Source organism: Sus scrofa, chromosome 18, assembly GCF_054392235.1.
Source record: "Sus scrofa isolate SSC_HxYL_T2T_F1_AM1 chromosome 18, Sscrofa_HxYL_maternal_Yorkshire_Landrace_v2.0, whole genome shotgun sequence".
Classification (NCBI taxonomy): Eukaryota; Metazoa; Chordata; class Mammalia; order Artiodactyla; family Suidae; genus Sus; species Sus scrofa.
Window position 1 is genome coordinate 44,558,256 of NC_139400.1, and position 22,856 is coordinate 44,581,111.

The 22,856-nt window shown below is 36.9% G+C and overlaps 1 long non-coding RNA gene across 1 annotated transcript in view; it reads left to right on the top strand.

Annotated features, from left to right (window-relative positions):
• LOC106506814 (uncharacterized) overlaps nt 1-22,856 on the top strand; it is a 208,978-nt gene that overhangs the window by 144,673 nt on the left and 41,449 nt on the right. Inside the window, exons 4-5 of the long non-coding RNA XR_014834253.1 lie at nt 5,773-5,890; nt 7,603-7,655. This is a non-coding gene — a long non-coding RNA (uncharacterized LOC106506814). The remainder of the gene's footprint in view (nt 1-5,772; nt 5,891-7,602; nt 7,656-22,856) is intronic.

A 22,856-nucleotide genomic window follows, 5' to 3' on the forward strand; every position in this document is an offset into this window, starting at 1 on the left:
GGTTTTTTAGTAGCATGTTGTTTACTATCCATGAAGTAGGTTTTTTCTCACTTCTTTTCCCATGGTTGATTTCTAATTTCATGGCATTGTGGTCAGAGAAGATACTTGAGATAATTTCTATGCTCCTAAATTAGTTGAAGTTAGCTTTTGTCCCAATATGTAGTCGATTCTTGAGAATGTTCCATGAGCATTTGAGAAGAATGTGTATTCTGATTTTTTTAGATGTAGTGTCCTGAAAGTATCAATTAAGTCTAACTTTTCTATTGTTTCCTTCAAGATCTCTGTTGCTTTATTGGTTTTCTGTCTAGAGTATCTGTCCATTGGTGTGAGTGGGGTATTAAAGTCTCCCACTATGATTGTATTCCCATCAGCTTCTCCCTTTATGTCTGTTAATATTTGTTGTATGTATCTGGGTGCTCCTGTATTTGGGGCATATATGTTGACGATAGTAACATCCTCTCCTTGGATGGATCCCTTAATCATTAAGTAGTGTCTTTCTTTGTCTTTCTTTATGTTTTTTGTTTTAAAGCCTATTTTGTCTGATATGAGTATTGCAACTCTTGCTTTCCTGTCATGTCTGTTGGCATGAAATATTTTTTCCCACCCCTTCACTTTCAATCTATATGTATCCTTTGTCCTAAGGTGAGTTTCTTATAGGCAGCATATTGAAGGTTTTTGCCTTTTTATCCACTCAGCCATTCTGTGTCTTTTGATTGGAGCGTTCAGTCCATTGACTATTTAAGGTGATAATTGATAGATGATTATTTATTGCCATTTTGAACCTCATGTTCCTGTTGATTCTATGGTTCTCCGTTCTTCCTTTCTTTTTTTGGTTGGATGGTCTCTGGTTATTATCTGTTTGAGTGTTTTGGGTTTTTTTTCCATTTTTTGTGAATGCAATTTTTGGTTTTGGCTTGTGGTTACCGTTTTTTACGTATGCTAGCCCCTTCCTATAATTGTGTGTTTTAGCCTGATGGTCCTATAGGTTCAAACACTTCATTACTGTATTAAAATTAAGAAGTGAAAAAAAACAAACAACAAAAAAGGGTCTATTTATTTCCTAACATCCCTTGCCCACATTTTATGATTTTGATGACTCTTTTTTTTTCTTTTTAATTTTATTTTGTTTGAAACATGTTCATGATTAAATCTGTATGCTGGCTTATTTGAGTGACTGCTCTCTGTGGTTTCCTCAATCCTAGTTCTTCCTCTTCTTTTTTTTTTTTTTTTCTTTTTTTTTTCTTTCTTTTTCCTCCCTTTCTTTCCTCCCTTTCTTTTTGGTTTAGAGAAGCCCTTTCAGTATTTCTTTTAGTCTGGGTTTTGTATTGCTGTATTCTTTTAGCTTTTGTTTGTTGGAAAAAATTTTTATTTCTCCTTCTATTTTAAATGATATTCTTGCTGGATAGAGTATTCTAGGTTGCATATTTTTTCCTTTTAGCACTTTAAATATCTCTTGCCATTCCCTCCTGGCCTGTAGTGTTTTTGTAGAAAAATCAGCTGATAACCTTATGGAGGCTCCCTTGTAGTTAACATTCTGCTTTTCTCTTTCTGCCTTTAGGATCCTCTCTTTATCACTAATTTTTGCCATTTTTATTATAATGTGTCTTGCTGTGGGTTTATTTGGGTTCAACTTGTTTGGGACCCTCTGTGCTTCCTGTATCCTTTAGACTTTGGAAGTTTCCAACGATAATTTCTTCAAATATATTTTCCATTCCCTTATCTTTTTCTACTCCTTCTGGAATTCCTATTATGCATAGATTGGCCCGCTTTATATTATCCCATAGGTCTCTTATATTGCTTTCCAGTTTTTTCATTTGGTTTTCTGTCTACTGACCTGATTAGGTGATTTCCATTATTCTATCTTCCACATCACTGATTCGTTCTTCTGCATTATTCATTCTGGCTTTTACTGCCCTTAGTTCAGTTTGCATCTCTGCAAATGAATTTTCTAGTTTTTCTTGGCTCCTCCTTATATTTTCTAGTTCCTTTCTGAGGTCATCTGCATTACTGTTCATATCTTCTCTTAATTCCTTCAGTATTTTCACTATTTCTCTTTTGAACTCCAGGTCTGTCAGACTGCAGAGATCTGTTTCATTCTTGACTGCTTTAGGTGAGTTCTCCTGTTGGTTTAACTGGGGGTGGTTTCTCAGCTTCTTCATCTTGCTTGTTGTTTTCTTTTTTCCTGGTGGAGTTGTACTCTCCGTGGCTGTGCAGTGTTTGCCTCGTCACTGCCGTGGAATGTTTCCTGAGGGCTGGCACTGTTGGTCAGTCTTTTTTGAGGCAGTGTGGCTTTTCTGGAGGGTGGGTGGGGCTGACAGGGTCTCTCTGAAGCAAAGGAGGACTTCCTGAGGGCAGACAGGACTGGGAGGTCCACACGACAATGGGAGCAGATTTCACTCAGCCGGGCAGAGCTTGCTCTGGTGTTTTTGGGCTGTGGGGCTCTTGCAGGGGGCTGCTGGTGCTGGGCAGCTGTGCCGCAGGAGTGCAGTGCCCCCCAAGGGCTGGAGCAGCTATCTGGGTCACTGAGAACCCAAGAGGCTCTTCCCTAGGGCAGCCCGACTTGGAAGGACTCTGAGAATGTAGGCAGATCATTTCACAGCCCAGCCAAGCTTGTTCTAGCTTTTCTGGGCTGCAGGCCTTTTCCAGGGGGCTGGAGGTGTTTGGTGCTGCTCCATGGGGGTGTAGCCTCTCCAAAGGGCAAGCAGGCCAGGGCAGGGACAGTCCCTGTGGTGGTATGCTTCCAGCAGTTGTTGAGACCAGCTCTCCCAGATGACAGGCAGCCCCAGGTCCACCATGAGCATAAGGGGTGGCAGAGTGGGGGAGATGCACTGGGATGCACATCTTTCTGATAGCTGGCAGGCCAGTAAGCTTGTTGTTGCATGGGGAGTATTCTATGGGGGCCCACTCCTTCTCTCCCCTCCCCAACACTGGCGCAGACCCAGTTCTTCTCCCAGGTTCCCTCTGATGTGGCTTTCCACTTCCCAGCCCTTAGCATATTGCTCCCTCCCTGCCACGATACTCCACTTTCTAGTCTCCCAGGCAGTCTCTGCCCCATCAAACTTGGCAGACCAGTTTCTAGACCTCCCAAGCCAAGGTCTCGGTGCCCAGCCCCCACCCAGGTGTCTCAATTTTTGGTGACTGTGCCAATAGTTCAGATGATCTGTTTGGTTCTCGCTCTGCTTTTCAGAACTCCGACTTACTGCTATATCTTCTCTGAATCTGGAGATTCCTCCGGTTCAGTTGATCTTTCCATTGAGTAGGTGACTTTCCAGGGTGTGGGATCCCTTTCTCCTTCACAGTTCCCTTTCGGGAGTGCCCATCCAGCTCGGATTCACCTTCTCTCACTCTCCTCTTTTCTCATTGTTTTACCTAATAATGTCACAAGATTCTTGCCGTTATTGGAATTTAGTGTCTTCTGCCAGTGATTGATTGCTGTTCTGTGCGAGTCATTTATCTTGTAGATGTGGTTTTTTATGTTGTTGTGTTTGTGGGAGAGGGCGAGAGTGTCCCCCTACTCTTCCGCCTTCTTGCCTCCCCCAATACCTTCAATTCTAATCCAATACCACATAGTTTGTTTTACTTTATTCTGTTTCAAAAATTTTCAGTCCCTTTTCCTTCAGTGAGAAACAAGCTTTTACTGTATGTCACAGATATACTTTCTATTTAAAACATGTCTTATGGGGAGAATGGCAGTTACTCTGAGTGGGATATTGGCGGCCAAGTAGCATAGGGAGGGCATCTTTGTTCAGTGTCAGAGCCTGGGCAGGGTAAGGATAGTAGGGGTTAGAGCTGGAGAAGGGTAAGGAGAGCATCCATGTCTGATGTCATGTGTGAGGTGTCAGAGTCCAGGTTGCACAAGAAGAGAAGGGGACCTGGCACAGGGTGCTAGCACCTGAGCAGGCTGAGCACAGCATCCATGCAAGGGAAGCAGATACAGTAGAAAGTATGGCAAGTAGGGCCATACAGAATAGTGAAAGCTAGCTTCTCACTGAAGGAGAAGGGATTACCAAATTTGGAAAGGGAGAAAAGGCGAAATAAAAAGCAGAATAAACTACTGTTATTGGATTAGGATTGAAGACATTGATATGATCTTGTGGTTCTCAGTATACAGCTATAGACAAGTGCAGAAAAGATTTGTGTGTGTGTGTGTGCAGGAGAGAAAGGAAAAAGAGGGATGGTTACACTGCATTTATGTGGAAGTGTTCTTCCACTTTCTTGTTAGTAGAAAGTACATAAATTAGGAAGCAATAGGATATCAGGTCAACAGCATACTTTTAAACATATATTGAAATATTTCAAAATGTCTAAATTTTAATTTGTATAACCTTGTTTCAAAATTTAGAAAATAGGAGTTCCCGTCTTGGTGCAGCAGAACCTAATCCAAGACTAAGAATCATGAGGTTGCAGTTTTGATCCCTGGCCTCACTCAGTGGGTTAAGGATCTGGTGTTGCCATGGGCTGTGGTGTAGGTTGCAGATGCGGCTTGGATCTGGCATTGCTATGGCTGTGGTGTAGGCCAGCAGCAGGAGCTCTGATTCAGCCCCTAACCTGGGAACCTCCATATGCCATGGGTGCGGCCCTAAAAAGATGAAAGACAAAAAAAAAAAATAGAGAAAATATAATTTCAAATATTCTTTAAATATTATGCACATATCAACACCCTCATATATGCATGTGTGGGAAGATTAGAAGTTAAAATTATAGAAGTAGTTTTCCACATAAATGGTCAGAGCTTCAGTTCTCTATAAACTTAGAGCAATGATGAATGGCATCCAGCAATGCCACATGAATTATTAATAAAACTGCCAGTTGATGAAGCTTCTTCACATTTCCCTTTAGCTGTGTTGTAATTATGAACTAGTGACCAAACTTAATAAGACTGCAGTTTGGGTTGATGGGTTTACCCAAGATTAAGGATAGGATTTTTTAATTTATTTTGTACACCAAGAAATTAACTATAGACATAATAGAAAACAGGTGAAGAGCACACATTGTTAGAACTAGTTTCAAGTACTAACTCCCCCACTTAGCAGCCATGTGACAAGTTTGAAGAGGCAAGTTAATCTTTCAGAGGGCATTATTAAAACATTTATCATAGGTTTGCGAGGGAATTAAATCTAGCAATATATGATATCTATCATATGATAGGTACCCAATAAAATATAGTTATAAATTTTTATGAACCCCATATGTGTCAGGGAAGGCTAGTTGCTGTAACAACACCTCAGAGGTTTAACAGGAAAACAGTTCTCTCTTACTTTATAGTCAGAAGGGAGGCTTCACTCTCTTAGCCGTTTAGGAACCTAGAACCTTAGCCATTTAGGAACCTAGAACCTAGAACTCATTGTGCACCTTTGCCATTTTCTGAGGTCTTGGATTTGTTGTAGTTAGCTGTCACTCAAAAAAATAAATAAACAGAACATGTGGAAGGTATATCCCTTCTTAATTCCAGCCAGTGTTAACATACGTAATTTAAGCCCATAGTCAGGAACTAATCACACAGCTCCATGTAGTTGCAAGGGATGTGAGAAATGAGGTCCAGTCGTTAATCCAGGATGAAGATGGTTATTATAGAGTATTTTTGGTCTTTGTTACAATCTGCCTGTCTAGTATCCAAATATCTTAACTTCCTTCTTTGTAAGAGAAAGCTCATCTAGGCATTCCTAAAACAGACAGCTCCACATCCCACTAGGTTGCTACACCAGTTGAAAGTCCAGGATTGTTGAGAGAGTTCTCCATGAACCTCTCATATTACTGCACATTTTGTTTCAGCCTTTGTTCCAAACTGTCAAGGATGTTGGTATAGCACACAAGTTGGGACGATGAAGACAGTGTCTCCCTCCAGGACAGAGGACAGAATCATTAGCTTCATTTGAAGAAGAAAATATAGGTAAATTATTATTATTATTATTATTTACAAAATCTTTACTGGTATTTATTTTGGGGTAGCCTATTGATAGTTTTCTGTCTCTTGTGCTGGCAAAAGCAAATGAGCATTAGTTTTATAACTATTACTCTGCAGCATACCTACATATTTATTCATGTTTATGTAAGTTATATAATTTTTAAAAATAAAAAATACTGGGAAAATATTCATAAATACTTCTCCACAAATGGCTATCAATATACTACACTATAATCCATTATTTAAATGGAGAAAAATCCACATGTTATCAGTAAATGCAGAAAAACGTCTTGATAATATTCAAACTTCATTCATGATAAAATAAAGCCTTTTTGTGAACTAGGATTAGAAAGTATCATTCCAAAACCTATTAAAGATTATTGATCAAAAACCTCCAGCAAACATTATATGATAATAGTGAAATTTTGGAAGATTTTCCTTTAAAATCAAGCATTGAATGAGACAAAGCTATCTCCAAGCACTTATAAATACCATACTAAAGTGTCTAGTTGAGGAAATACAGTTAATAGATATAATATGAGCTTAAATAAATTATCTGCACTTCTTTATACTAGCAAAACAGAATTGTAATTATAAAAAGGGATTTATTTCACAATAATAGATTAAAATTATGCGCCTGGGGTTAAATTGAACAATAAAGTTGGTGAATTCTTGGAGAAAATAACAGATTTTAATGAAAGACGTTAAAGAGGTACAAAGAAATTGAGAAATAAACCTAAATTGAACTACATGATACTGCTGTTTGGACAAATCGAGATGGTCAAATATCAGCAGTTTTATGTGGTTCAACTTAAGATATCCATGAGGAAGACATAATGTTGTGTTTCTGACATTTCTCCCAATATTGACTTAAATGCACATTTCTTTTCCATTAAAAACCCAACATAAGGTCATTTTAAAGTTTATAAAGTTTCAAGAAAATATTTTTCTTAATAAGAGTATGAAAGGACATTATTTGACCCTACCAAAACTTATTATGAAATTGTAATAATACCTGAAGAATAGCATTGGTGTATAGATAGTCAAGCAACCAGGGGTACAACACTAGGAGTCCAAAAGCAGACTCCCTGGCACTGCCAGTCTAGGTCTAAGTCTGAATTGCCGCTGAAGACCAGCTTGGGGAAGAATGTTCAGTGAAGGATGGCTGCACAAGTGGGTGTCTACTTGGCCAAAGATCTGTGTGAGTCCCACTTTAGACTGTACGTATAAACCAAATCCAGATAACAAAAATCTGAAAATGTGGAAAATAGAACTTTAAAGCTTTTAGAAATCAGTATGGGAGAAGATGTCATGAAATTCAGGTAAGAAAGTGTTTATTAAACAGTATATGAATAGTACAACTCATGATGAAAAAATGCACACATTTAAAGCCTTAATTCATCAAAGACACCATTTTAAAAAGTGTAATTAAAAAGCCACGCATTTTTAGCATATAAAACTGGAAAGGACTTTGTAACAGAATAAATCATTTACTCTTACAAATGAGGGGGAAATTCACCAAATTAAAAATTGGACAAAAATCAAGGCCATACAATTCGTGCGAGAGAGGCACACATGGGCACATAAAAATAGGAAAACTTTCTCAGCTTTGTGGGAAATAACAAATCGAAACAATACTAAGTTATAATTTTACATGAATCAGATTGACAAAACTGTAAACATTTTGCCTATTTCAGGGGTTATTTTGGATGTGGTGCATTGGCAGCTATTCCACAGACCCGGCAGGAAGGTATGTTGGGAAACCACATTGTAGATAAATCTAAATTCAACCAGTGAAGTTGATGATGTGAGTCTTATGACCCAGCATGTTCATTCCTAGGCATATATCCTGGAAAGATTCTGTTCCAGATGCCCAAGGAGTCCTCAGAAGGATCTCCATAGCAGCATTATTTATAATGTCCAAAGAATGCGGGACAATCCAAATGTTCGTCACCAGTGATGCTTTCTACATAAAGTTTAGAAACACATAAAACTAAATAATGTATATTTTAAGGATACACACCTGTGAACCAATTCTTTAGAAAAGCAGTTGTATGGTAAATACAAATGTGGGGATCATGATTATCATACAGAGAACAAGCAGTGAGCCAGGGTCAGAGAGGAGTACACAGAGAGCTTCCCGAATATTAATAATTCACTTACTTGAATTGTTTTATTATCAATACCTTATAAAGGTATTAAAACATTCCCATGTATTAATGAAATGTTTCACAATGAATTGTAAGAGAATGAATTACTTCCCAGAAGTCCAAAGTAGGTTAAGAGACAATAGTCTCAAGTCACTTTAAATCAATTCCACTTTCTTGGATCTCATAAATCCAGCTGTCTTTAAGCATGATTTAAAATCCAGGCCAGCCCCATCCCTGACATGGCACAAAGAAACATTCATATATCTTTTGCTGCACAGCCATTAGACTTATAAGACTCTTAAAGTATAATCTTAAATTAACACTGTCCCCTTTTGTCTTTTTAAAATTAACTCAGCGGGTGGTATGATATCTGAGTTTGCTTCAATAAATCCAAAGGTGGCATATAGATGGAACAAGTTGGGCACAGATTGATGGCTGTTCTAATTGGTGATAGGTACATGGGAGTTCATTTACTATGATCTCTGCTTTTTTATGTGTTTGAAATTTTGTGTAGTAAAAAGTTTAAAAAGTTAATTCAGTAGCCAGAATTTTTCCTTGTATATACATTAAAACTAAGTCCACTGACTTTTCTCATCTCTCTTGGGTAATAAAAATCACATGGCTACTTTAAGTCAGGAAATAATGTCTGAATTCAAACATTCTAATTGTAATACCCACATGACAAAACTCTTATTATAAAAATAAATCTTCCTCTCCCTAATTCTGATATTCTGCAAGCAAGAGGTCAGCAGATTGGGTAGGCTGGTATTATGGGTCATTTTTCTTTTCCTATTCATTTCTACATTTGAAAAAAAAAAGTATTCTGCTCTCCATCATGTTTGAGTTTAGAGAGGAGGATAAGTGAGATTAGTAAAATTCTTTCTTGACTGGAGCTGTATTTATATGGCTTTGCAGGCCCTAGGCATTGCTGGTGTTTAAAGCCTACTCTTATAGGGCACTTTTTTATGGACTTCTAGGAGGCCCCAAGGAGAATATGTATTGCACCGCCGATGAATCATTTTCTTTCACTTTCACTCTCTCGTATAGTTTTTTGCTGGTCCACTCTACTCTACAGAGATCCCTTCAAATTAAAATACTACTAGGGGGAGTTCCCGTCGTGACTCAGCAGGTTACAAACCCAACTAGTATCCCTGAGGATGTGGATTTGATCCCTGGCCTTGCTCAGTGGGTTAAGGATCTGGCATTGCCATGAGCTGTGGTGTAGGTTGCAGACACAGCTTGGATCCTGTATTGCGGTGGCTGAGGTGTAAGCCATCAGATTCAAACCTCTAGCCTGGAAATTTCCATATGCTGCAGATGAGGCCCTAAAAAGCCAAAAAAAAAAACAAAAAAACAAAAATCAAAACAACAACAACAACAACAACAAAAACCGCTAGGCCAACCCTCACTCCCTTGTAGCCCACCATGCATTCTGGGAAACATTTACTTATATTTTGCTCCAGTGAACTCTAGAAATGCATATACTTCTTGTCCAACTCATCTCTCAGCTGCAGCATCGTATATAATCCTTACATTCTTAAGGTAGAAGCCAGACAGAAGAATACTATTCAACACTATAAGTCATATTATTAAACTTTCTCAGAAGTTTTGTTGAAAAGCCTCCTCACTAGGCTTGACCAATTTCCACACTACAGATCTCAATTGCTGTCTTCAAAGAAATCCTTTGTATAAGCCCTCTCTTACTCATCTCAGTAGTATTGATGATGGATTTGGGTATGTAAAACTCAGTTCTGATTCTTTATTTTGAAATTTTTCATCTTGAGGAGACCCCTCAGTTGTCTAATATTCCAATTTACTGTTCTGTAATGAAGAGACATGCTGAAGCAATCTCAGTGCTGAGTTGGATAGTCTTTTAAAGATGACAGTGAATGGAAAGGTAGTCAAAAGAATTAAGATTGGTAAATATCATGATTTTTTAAAAGTAAGCATTCTGGAAACAAGACCTAAATGGTAAAAGTTGCCTTTTGGAATTGCTAGAATGGATTAGCAAATTTTTTTTTTTTTGGCTACTCTTGTACCAAGCGGAAGTTCCTGGGCCAGGGATTGAACCTGTGGCAGAGCACTGACTCAAGCCACAGCAGTGACAATGCTGAATCCTTAATCCACTGAGCCAACAAGAAATTCTGAACATTTTTGATTCATATTTGAGCAATAAAATAATGAGAATGAGGATCCAGAGTGGGCTATTAGTAATACAACTGATATGTTCATACATATGAATTTAAGTACCGATCATTGCTAGTAAAAGCAGTTATGTTTATCATGACATTAGTAAGGCATTTTGCAGTTTCTTTGGTAGCCTCGTTTTTCAGGTTAGGCTTAGCATATGTGCTGAAAGACAGTGGTTGAGATATTTTGTTGAACATGGTTACAAAAAATGTTAGTCATAATTTCAGTATAGAAGGAACTCACCCATGGGATACTTTCATACTCACTCTTACTCAACATGTTAATTGATGATTTAAGTAAAAATGTACAGGTACTACGTTAATATATGTTTATGTAATATGTAACAGCAAGCTTCATGACTAAATTACCAGTTACGCTGAGGTTTCATCATTTGTTGTTTTGTTCTTGACTTTGAAACTTAAAATTTGAAATAGCAAATTACCTTAAATAGTTGACTAGTTAGTTTCACAAACATTATTATTTGATTAGTCTGTATATATCAATAGACAGCCTGATGTCTCAACATTCTAGAAATCAAAGTTTTAGCTCAATTATACAGTAACAAATCCAAATATGTGGTGATATATCCATCTAGGTTAATAAAAATGAGACCTTAAAAATGAGCCAAGATATTTTAATGAAACATGTTCCTCTGGAATTTGGAGAACATGATACCTTGGAATGCCACATGGTAGAGGTTCTATCAAGGAAAACCCATCAGCAGTAGATAGTACCTCTCCCTTTTTGTCAATAAGGTGTTTTTGTTTTTGTTTTTGTTTTTCCAAAGATTATTGTACTCTAGTAAGTTGTAGACCATATGGCGTTTAGACCACCAAATCTAGTTAATTTATCTTTATTGCTCTACTGTGAGCAAGACCAAGCATTTCCTGAGTCTTTTCCAAATATGAGCTCAGGCAAACCTTAGAGATTTTTGAAAACTGAAGTAACAGAACTCCATATTGAACAGATTTTTAGGTGGAGAAAAAGGGGCCATTCTTATTTCCTCTTATCTAACCAGCATTGTCTCACAAACCCATCTGTATCTTTGAATTTTATAGCATTTAAAAGAATCAATTAAAATAGAAAAAAGAAGACAAACGTAATAAAAAATAATTTTAAAAAAAGCAGAAATGGCAGCAGGATAACAAACATAGAAAGAAAACCATGAAAAAAAAAATGCTGAATTTATTGATAAAAATCTTTAGAAGTATCAAGGGGAAAATTAGCAAAACAGAAGCATGTATCTGCTCTTCCTTTCTCTTCACACAGCTTCTGGCTCACAGGCTGAGACACTGCTTCTCGATGAACAGCATCGCAAGACACTCACATGTCCGATTACCCAGTGATTTATGCTATTCTTTTAAAGAGCAGTAATTGTGCAACTGTGCTTTTTAAGGCAGCGGACTGTATATTCAATTATGTTCCAATCTAAAATGCAGTGTCCAAAAACACCTTACATCGCAGACTTTTTGAAAATGGAAGCTTATTATACAGTGAGATCACAGTCCAATTAACATTGAAAAGTGATATCGTTTTAATCAACATTTTCCATCTGTCTGTCAAAGAGGTGTGTGTGTGTGTGAAGTTGGCGCCATTTCATTGCATTGCTTTAAAAATTTTTTGAAAAGGCTAAATCACATACATTTCAAAAGTATGTATACTTAGCTCAAGAATAAAAAGCAATTAATTTTTTAAATTATTTTTTTAATTGAAGTGTAGTTGATTTACAATGTCATGTTAGTTTCGGGTATATAGCACAGTGATTCAGTTATGCACACACACACATTCTTTTTCAGATTCCTTTCACTCACAGTTTATTACAAAGTATTGAGTATATCTCCTTGTGCTATACAATAGGCCCTTGTTGGCTGTCCATTTTATACATAGTAGTATCTATATGTTAATCCCAACCTCATAATTTATCCATCTTTTCAGTTTGGTCTGCTGACTTGCCAAACAGAGTCTCTCTTTCTTGCTCCAACATTTTTGTTCTCAATTTCTTGGCCTGTCATGCAGTGAGCAGTAAGAGCTTGGAATTATATAACAGGAACTATTCCCCCATTTGGTATGAGACAACAAATTTCAGAAGGGTAAATAATAGCCTAATGCTACATAACTGATCATTAGTAATCTGTTTACCAGACTGTATAAGGGGACAATTCCAGAATAACTGTCAAAACAAAGTCGTTAGAAATTGGCACAACATTGTAAATCAACTATACCTCAATTAAATAAAGCCATTATCATTATTTTAATACAACAAGTTTGGAAAATAAGTGAATGATTGGATAAAAAAGCTTAGAATTAATGGAGAAAAGAAATAATTACCAAGTAATTTATGATGAACTTGCATTTCATCAATATTTAATCTTATGTCTTTTTACCATATGACCTTAAATGCATTTTTGCACTTAAAAACCTAGTTATGTATTATTTGTGGAGAAATTCTGTATTCTTCATGTGCTGGCATTCTTGTCAACTTGCTTGAGCTGCTAAATGCTCAGCAGGTTCATACTAATGCTAATGCTGAGGACAAATTGGAAATTTTTTTCATAGCTGTCTAATAGTACAACAAATAATATAGAAAACTAATAGGTAATTTAAAAGGCTACTTCTTGGCTTTCTATTTCATAAAATGGTCAGAGGTAAAACTATTTCCTTAATAATAATAATAATGATAATAATATTGTGCAGAAGAAGCCACAGAAACAGAAGAAGCAGGAGAAAGAAAAGAAAGAATGGAAGGGGGAGGGGAAAGAGAAAAGGTTTGCATTTTTCATGGTATCTGAGTATTTCAGAGTATATGACATGATACTACAACTGACTGAACAAGCTCTCTTCTACTGAACTGAGGGAAAGAGATTTGCAAAATGATAAAATGCCACTCTTCTTGCTATTTTTTGTTATAAAGATAGTTATTTTATAGTTTTATATATGTTTAAATGGAGATTTTTAGACTATCTGTTAATTCATTTAAAATAGGTACTATATATAACAATATAAGTAGAGCAAATATGGAATACTTATAAAAAGTAATTAATTTAAATATTTATTATGTCAGAAAGTTAGAAATTCTAGTCATGTGACCATAATTCGTAGGCATACCTCTGAGAAAAAGGAAAGAATTAGATAATTAGATAAAAGCCAATACACCCTAATGTGTAGGAACATCATGTAATGTTATAATCAGGGCCACCTGTTGGGAGCAGGGGTCAGCAGAAGGAGTCATGAAACAAAAACAAGTTCTAAATATGTCTGTAGACCGATCGAAATAGAACATTTTTGTATTAATTAAATTCTGTTTGATAATAAATTGTTATAGAAAATTTTCCACTATCTGAGTAAACTAAATAATAGTAAGACTCTCTGCTGGATAGATGAAGGAGGTCATTCTGAGTTTGTTTCCATGGGTTCTGAAAGTTCAAAAAAATCTACCCTGAAACTTGCAAAACAGTTAATGAGAATGAAGTATCAAGATGAGTGGGGAAGATTAATATAACGACTGAGAGACTGAAGTATTTGTACCATTAGATTGTTCTGAAATCAAAATCAATGTTCAGACTGGAGCATGGAGCCTAATTGTCAAGGTTAAATCAAATGAAATAACCTTAGTAGTACAATCCAGATGAACCAAATGACCTGGCAGGCAGTAAGAGTGTTAATAAATGGACTTTAAATTTTCCAGTCCTTAAATTCCCTGGAATAAAAGAAAAGGGAGATAGTAAGAGCCTGAGTGAGACCATTAAAATTCTACACTTAATCTGGTGATGAACTTGGGAAGGAAAAAAAAAATCTATGAATCTATGTTCTTTGAGCTAAGCTGTAATGTAATGTAACCTTTTCAATAACGTTGAGGTTTCTGGCTTTCAAACTTTGAAACTTTTTTGACTACAAACCAAAATAATATATTTTTTATAATCCAATCCATATACATATGAACACATATTAAGCAAAAAGAAGGTTTCATGAAGTGATACTGTGATAAAGAGTGTGCCTCAGCTTTTCATATTTGATGGCTGGCAGCCTTCATCCCCAGTGTTCTCCCTTTATCTCTCACCTCAAATCTGGGCAAACTAATAAGAAAATTCCCTCCTTTTGAGCCAAGAGAGATGAGAGATTTCACACCACCCAAGGTCCTGTCTGCTCATGGGAATTTTTGCCACATCACTACTCCTTAACCACCGTAAAAACCTCCATGCCTCTCTCCTTTTGTGACTCTCTCAAGTCATTTTTTAACCTGCTTAGAGCTGCTCTACTCTCTCCAGAAAGCCTATTATGTGAGTAATATATTTTTTTTCATACTTTCCTATTGTGTGTGTGGCCTCATCAATCACCACATCTGAACCAAATTTGGGGTCCGTGCTACCTCTTCACAGTGACCACAGCACTTATCTAACCATGTATAATGAATTTTCATACTTTCTATTCCATTCCATGTTACTTTACTTAAAATAATACTGGTCCTAGCCTTCTGCACTGATTTTACAACCCATTAATGGTAAATTTCTGTTGAAAATTTTAGTCCAGGATAAAGAAAGCATAAAAATTCTGACTCTAAATGATTTTTAGGACTTCCACTTTTTGAATGTATCATATGCTTGGATAACAGTAATAATAAAACCTGGTATTCCAAACATAGTCCAAGGAAGATATATCTAAGCATAGCCAGACTCAAACTCTTCCTATCTCACTCCTGTGACTCCAGCCATATTATACCTGTCATGAAGGGGACAGAGCAATGCTTCCCAGAAATTCATAATACACCAGTCACCTAATAATCTTATTAAAATGCAGATTTTTCAAACAGTAGGGCTTGGGTAGGACCAAAAGTTCTGCCTATCTAGCACATATCCAGCTGTTCCATTGAGCATACTTTGGGCGGGGGGCAGGGGGTGGTCAGCGAGGTTGGCTATGGTAAGCTCCCTCAGACTGTGTGTTGTCCCTAAGTCTATGCCTCCTCAGTACTCCAGTGCTGAGCAGCCTTGTCCCAAACCCTTCGTTCCTGACATGTAGACATTTGTATTGTCATCCCCTTATTTCTCTGTCCATACATCTGTTTAGTGTCTGAATCATTTGACAGTAGGTTGTACATAGAATGCCCTTTTATTCCCAAAAGCTTCAAGGTATAGTTCCTAAGAGTCAAAAAATACTCATGCATAACCACAATACTATAATCAAATTCAGGAAATTGACATTAAAAGAGCACTATTATCTAATTTATAGTCCTTATTCAAATTCCAGCTGCCCCACTAACGTTCTTTTATAGCAAAAGAAACACATTCCTAATCTAGGATCCTAGCCAAGATCACAGGTTGCATTAGGTCGTCATTGCTCATTAGTCTTCTTTAATCTGGAACAGTTCTTTAGTCTTACTTTTTCTATCATGTCCTTGACCATTCTTGAAGAGAGCAGGCTTTTCATGTATAGACATTTGTCTGATGTATCCTCATAATTCAAGTTACACATTTTTGGCAGGAACACCAGAAATGCTGTACTATGGGTTAATCATTCATAAGAAGGTAAATGATATCTATTTATCAGATTACTGGTAAAGTTATTTATGATCACTTGGTTACAATAGTATCTAAAAGGCTTCTTCATTGCAGAGATGCTGTTTTTGCATTTGTAATTAATAAGTCTCTTATGGAGACGTATTGAGGCTATCCTGTTTCTTATAATCCTCTCATTTTAGTAGCTATTGGTAACTCTTGTCTAAACAGTTACTGTTGTGGTGATTGCCAAATGATAAATTTCCAATTTCATGTTTCCTTCTACTTAGGTTGATAATTTTGCTGTCAATAGCAAGATGAAAATACAAAAAATTTGTCTTGAATTTTTCACTTTTGCTCATCAGTTAGAATACATAAAATTATATGGTAACTGCTTGAGAAATGTGTAGCACCTAAAGAAGTTAAGGTACTACCATTACTATGAAATCAATGTCATATGGAAAATTTTAAATGTCTTCTGTGAGGTCACAGGTCAAAAAGTCTTTAAAAACAATAACAACAATGAAAAACAAACTAAAATAAAACAGGATATGCATGGAGTGATTTCATACAATCAGCCACCTTACAGAAAACCTGACACTTTGTTGAAAAAGCAGCTAGAAACTTAGGAGCTATGAAATGGGTCCTAATCATGGGGTTCAAGAGTCTGAATCCTTTTATCCAGTTATATCTTATACAGAGTAGTCAGCCTTATCTACAGTGGGAGGGTCATTAGATGTGCCCAGAGCAATACTTTCCCTCTTAACACTAAACTAAGTGAGAATTGATTTTACCAAATGTGTGTAATTATTTTTGAAATGCTCAAACTTTCATATCACTGCCCCTGGAGATTTTCAAAGGATAAAAATCACATCCAGCTCATTGTTCAATGAAAAAGAATATTGTTCGTTTTAACTTAAAAAGATCTCCCTAATGAATACCCCAAAATAGTCATTGCCAATGGGAATATCACTTAAAATTTACCAGAATGGATATTCTCTCCTCATCATTACTATCATTTGTTTTATTGATTTAAAAAGCATGCTCAGTCTTTCTTCCAGCAGCTCATATAAAACAGCAACAGAGATGTAACATCTGCTTGGTGGTATTAGCATAATACATTCAAAAATCAAGTTATCAGAGGCATTTCAGCCAACAGCTGCATTGTTTTTTCTTGTTAATGTCCTATAGCTATTGTAATACTTCATCCCTAAAAAGCAAAGCTCAGGTTATCTGATTAAGTTTGAGACCAAGAAGAATAATGTCGTGTATCATCTGAAGATGTGAGTGATACGTTTGTGCATAGAAAGAAACTGCTAAATGATTATGTACTTATTAAGCAAAGCAGTACAAGATAAGAAACTATTTTTCCTGTATGTGAAGTTTTTAGGGATTGGGAATATCAATTTATGGATAATAATCCCAAACAGAGGACCAGAAATGAGTACTATATATTTTTTTTGCTCTGGACCTGAAATTTTATTTTTTTATTTAATGATTTTTTCCATTATACCCGGTTTACACTGTTCAGTCAATTTTCTACTGTAAAGCAAAGTGACCCAGTCACAAATACACATATACATTCCTTTTTCTCATATTATCATGCTCCATCATATGTGACTAGATATAGTTCCCAGTGCTACACAGCAGGATCTCATTGCTTATCCATTCCAAAGGTGATAGTTTGCATCTATTAACCCCCAATTCCCAGTCCATCCCACTCCCTCCCCCTCCCCCTTGGCAACCACAAGTCTGTTCTCCATGTCCGTGAGTTTCTTCTCTGTGGAAAGGTTCATTTGTGTCTTATATTAGATTCCAGATATAAGGGATATCATATGGTATTTGTCTTTCTCTTTCTGCCTTACTTCACTTAGTATGAGAATCTCTAGTTGAATCCATGTTGCTGCAAATGGCATTCTTTCCTTCTTTTTTTATGACTGAGTAGTGTACCATTGTATAATAGGTACCAAATATTCTTAATCCATTAACCTGTCAATGGACATTTAGGTTGTTTCCATGTCTTGGCTGTTGTGAATCATGCTGCATTGAACATATAGGTACATGTATCCTTTCGAATTCCTTCAAAATATTTTTTAAAAATTAAAAGAGAATTTGCTGTTCAAAGAGAAAGCATCTAGAAACTGGAAACAATTATGCTGTCCAAAAAAGAACATGATTAATTATATTGTTCTAAAAAAAGACTGGAAAGAATTACAGAATTTCTTCTTTGTCTTTCATTCCTTTTAATTTTTCTATATTTTTCAATTTCTATAATTACCTGATTATAAATAGCATCTCTAACTCTTACCTTTGAAAATTTGGAAAGTTGATTTATTAGAAATGGGATATAACATAGTAGAAAAAACAAACTTCAAGAAAAGTCTTCAGTGAAGAAAGCTTGCATATAATTCTGTGGAACTGCAGCATACTGCCTTGCTGAAATAATAAAATATTATAAAATAGCTATGGGTACAACATTTTAAAGTCCTTGTAACATTTATATGTTAGGCATTGATTAAAAATATACTTGATCATATGCAATTAACTATGAAAATTAATTTTAAAATGTATGTAATTAAGTTTAATTTACTACAAATTATGTATTGGGAATTGAGGTAAAATTAAGGTCTATAATTCTGATTTTTTACATCTTCTTACACTAACTACTGCCAACAGAAAAAAAAAAAACAGATTGTCCAAAAGCCTTCATTCTTTAATAAAAATTAATCAGTAAATAAGCAATAGACAAGCAAACAATTTAACAAACAAATACATAATGAAAATAGAGACAGAAAAAGCACAGAGCCACCAGCCAGCATCAAGGCAATGGCTTTGAGCACAAGGACCAGCTCTCCTAGCTGAAGGACAGAGACCCTGAGTTCTACAAGGTCCTACAAGAGATTGGCAAGAGCCTGTTGAACTTGAGCCACTTCGACAGCTCTAAGAATGAAGAGCAGCAGTGTCACTCCTTGCCAGGTATGTGGGAAGAGGCAAGTAAGGAGGAGGAAATGAGGATGATGAGGACAAGGTCCCCATGGTGAAAGATGGATGCTGCACCTGTGGCCCTCTCCAGGGTCAAGAGATAATAGCAGGTGGCAGGCAAAGCAGCACCTTACCCCAGAGCCATGCCACCAAGTTGTACAGATGTTCCAAGCTGTCCTGGTCACAACCCACAGAGCCCAGGAGGTGCTGAGGCCACCAAATTCCAGATCATGGATGGTGCTGTATTAACCTACTGCATCAGAGACTATCTCCAGAAGATGCTGTTGGGAAAGCCTCAAAGGACAGCAGCTGGGTGCTGCAGCCACCCAGCTGTCTGTTGCAGAGAGGGCAGCTCTGTCTGGACCTCAAGAGGACAGTGGTCCTGTGGAGCAGTAGTGAAGAGACTGAGAGTGCTGGCCTTCCTGGTCCTTATAAAAGTCTGTGGCACAATTATCATACTAAGTGAGATTAGACAATGAAAGATATCATATGATATCACTTATTTGTGGAACATTGAGGATACAAATGAACTCATTTGCATCAGAAACAGACTCATAGACTTTGAAAACAAACTTATGGTTACCAAAGAGGACACGTGGTGAGAGAAAGGACAGACTAGGGATTTGGATTTGGCATATGTACACTGTGGTACATGGAATGATTGGCCAACGGGGATGTGCTGTATAGCACAGGGAACTCCCCCCAATATTATGTGATAATCCCTGAAAGAGAATGGGTGTGTGTACATACATAACTGAATCACTTCGTTGTATAGCAGAAGTTATCATGACATTGTAAATCAACTAAACTTCAATAAAACGTTTTTAAAAAACTGAGTCTGCAGCACAAGAAGGATGTCTTCCTCAGCCAGGACCTCAAACAAATGTACATCTTGTACATGAGGAGCTACAAGTTCACCTCTCCCAGGGCCCTGCCCTTCCTCAACTTCATGCAGCAGACCCTGACTGAGCAGCTAGCGCCAGCACAGGCTACCAGCACATCTTCGTTCACACCCGCCAGATCGCCATCCACCTGCACAACACTGTGGCCTCTCAGGAGACACGCCAGTGTCCACCTGGTACTTGGTGCACTGCCTCTACCTGTTCTGCCATGCCATCAGCAATGCCTGCCCCAGTGAAGCTCTCTAGCCCTTGATTTACCGACCCCTCTCTAAGAGTTTCTTGAAATGCTTGGTTTTCTCTTAACTCTCAGCATCAATGACAGTGTATTCCATGGAGTGTGTTTTTTTAAAAAATGAAGTGTTTTACAATGTCGACCTAAGCACTATAGCATATGAAATAATGCAGATGGAAGGAAAAAAGCTTTGTGGCATTTTACTTGCTGGGCAGGCAGCTAGCTAGGTTTACTCACTAGCTAAACGTACCGCTCACAAAATTGTGGGGATAATGTTACATCTGCAAATGTGCAAATACTGTTAAGATCAGTGAGGAAACTATTTTGATTCCTTTTCACTGGTTAATGAATTGGCTCTAGACTATTGTATTTCTGAGTACACTGCCTTCTTTTTGAGTCTTGACCTAATTTTATGACAACATTTGGTGCAGGTACATCCAAAATGTTTCCCAACCTTTCACAGCTACTAAGTATTCTGAATCAGACTTTCAGTTCTTATTCAATTCATCACACACATATGCCTAACTCCCATGTGAAAACACTTAACCTATCCCTGAACAGGTTATCTTTATTTCAAACAAGGTTTTACTTATTTAAATGATTATTGTTGCTAAAATTTTATATGGAATGTAAAAACTTTAATTGTTTGCATTAATACCTTTTTAATCTTACTGTACTAAGACTAGTTATGATGCTGCCTTTCTTTTTCTTTCTTCAAGAGACATCTCAAAAGCAATTAGCTACAAAAGTTGCCCTCGACAATTTGAATGGTATCTTTAAAATGTAAATATTGAATCTTTATGCAAATTATCTCTTAAAAAAGGAATAGTTATAAGTCCCATTTTATAAGTTAGGAAATGAGGAATCTCTTGCCATCTAACTGGCCTTTCAGGATACTATAGGCCACAGATTTTATTTTTTAAGTAGTTGACCTTGGCTTCAAATCCTGCTTTATTTACAAACTGCACTACAAAAGCAACATGTGACTAGGAAAAGTTACCAGATGCAAACCACTGCTTAGACAGTGTCTCAGAATAAAGAAAAAAAGATTAGTGCATTTAACTTTCACATTATTTAAATGATGGTGCTAAGTATTCATTCTGCCTTAATTGGCCTACCTATTAGATGTTTGAGAACTATTAACATTAAAAGCCCAGTCCATTTTTAATCTTCATAAAATGTGTTATTACATCCAATTTAGATATTTAAATGCTCATGCATTAGTGATCTTTTGCACCTTAAAAATCAATCACACCTTAAAAAAAAAAAAAAAGCCTGACTTCATGGTATGAATCTAAATATTCAAATTCCTATACTTAATTCCATTTATCCTTTCAAAGACAAAGCGAGGTGTTGGGGAGGGAAGAACACTGGCTTGAAGTCAAAACAATTGACTTTTTTGTTTTGAACTCGCCTCTAATGACAGTGTGTAAAAGGTCATAGACCCTAATGGTATTTGTCTTTTTCGCACATGTAAACAAGTAGATGAGTTCTGGATTATTTCTAAATCTCTGTGGGCTAATCTTTGTAAACCATCACACTATACTAAAACTTGTATTTAAAAAATAGAAGCTAATTTTCTTCCTTACTTTGCAGAAGGATAAACTAGAGTTTCGTCTTACATCTACCTTCTTGCCTACTACCTACCTCTAGTAGGCCCCTTACTTTATTTATAATCTTCGTGATTTAGACACAGCTTTTTAATATGATAGCTAGCCATCAAAATGCACCTGTTATGATCGTCATGCTAATTCTGCCTACAAAGAAGCTACACAATGCAGTTGCTAAAATGACTTGGAGGGAAATAGAGTAAGAATCTCACATCTTCCTACTATTATTCATGACCTGCTTCAGGAATTAAAAGAAGTCACTTCTGACATTTTGCTGAAGACTACACTTACTGCACCATTTCCCCTGCTTGGAATATGCTCGATTTCTCCAAAATGAAATACAGTCACAATCCTGTGAAGGCAAGGAACAGTGGCTTAAGGATAATGAGTCCAAAAGCGAGACATGTGAGAATATATCTGGGAATTGTTCTCTTTTGATTTTGAAGATGGACATTTCTTCACCGGACTCCAATTACAATGATTTCTTTTACAATCTTTTTGGCTGTTGGTGAGCAGAGAAGCAGGTATTAGTGAACATCAGAAAAGAGGTTAAGGTGTGGAAAGTGCTGTTACTAAGGAAGGCAAAGCACCAACGTTGACCTGATTATTTCTTATAGGGAGACTCATTCTGTGATCACCAGTTGAAGTCTGCGTTAGCCAGAAAAGTGGTTAGAATCACTGTAGGACATTTAATACCTATGGCTACCCATCCCATTCCCCAGACCAAATAAATCAGAAGCACTGGGCTTAGAGCACAATAGTGAAGTTTTTGAAAATGTCCTCAGGTGATTCTGATATGCAACTAGGACTAAGAACTAATGCTGAAGAGCAGTGATTTCCAGACTGGGTTGTGTATTAAATGTTTCTGGGGAAACAGAAACAATGACAAATCCACCCAGTGATCCTAGTTTGTTAGGTATAGCTGAGGAAGCTGAAATTTTGACAAACATACTGGCTATTTCTGATGCAAATGTCTCATGGACCTCAATGGAAAACAGAGCCCTGAACATTAGTCCCTAATGCATGCACACTATGAGGTGAATTTCTCATAACAGGGAACGAAAGAAGGCATTTATTGGCCAGTCTATTCAGCCATTTCCTAAATAGGTAAAATCACAGGTTTGAATAAAGTCAGATGTAATGAATGTAGCTATACAAGAAGGAAAAAAAAAAAAAGCACAATTCATTATTAAAATGCAGATTCCTAGGAAAATAAACCTTTGAGAGTTTGGACCCTGTTTTGTTTTTTTGGTTTTTTTGGGTTTTTTTTGTCTTTCGCTTTTTCTAGGGCCACACCCGCGGCATATGGAGGTTCCCAGGCTAGGGGTCGAATCGGAGCTGTAGCCACCAGCCTACTCCAGAGGCACAGCAATGCGGGATCCAAGCCGCATCTGGG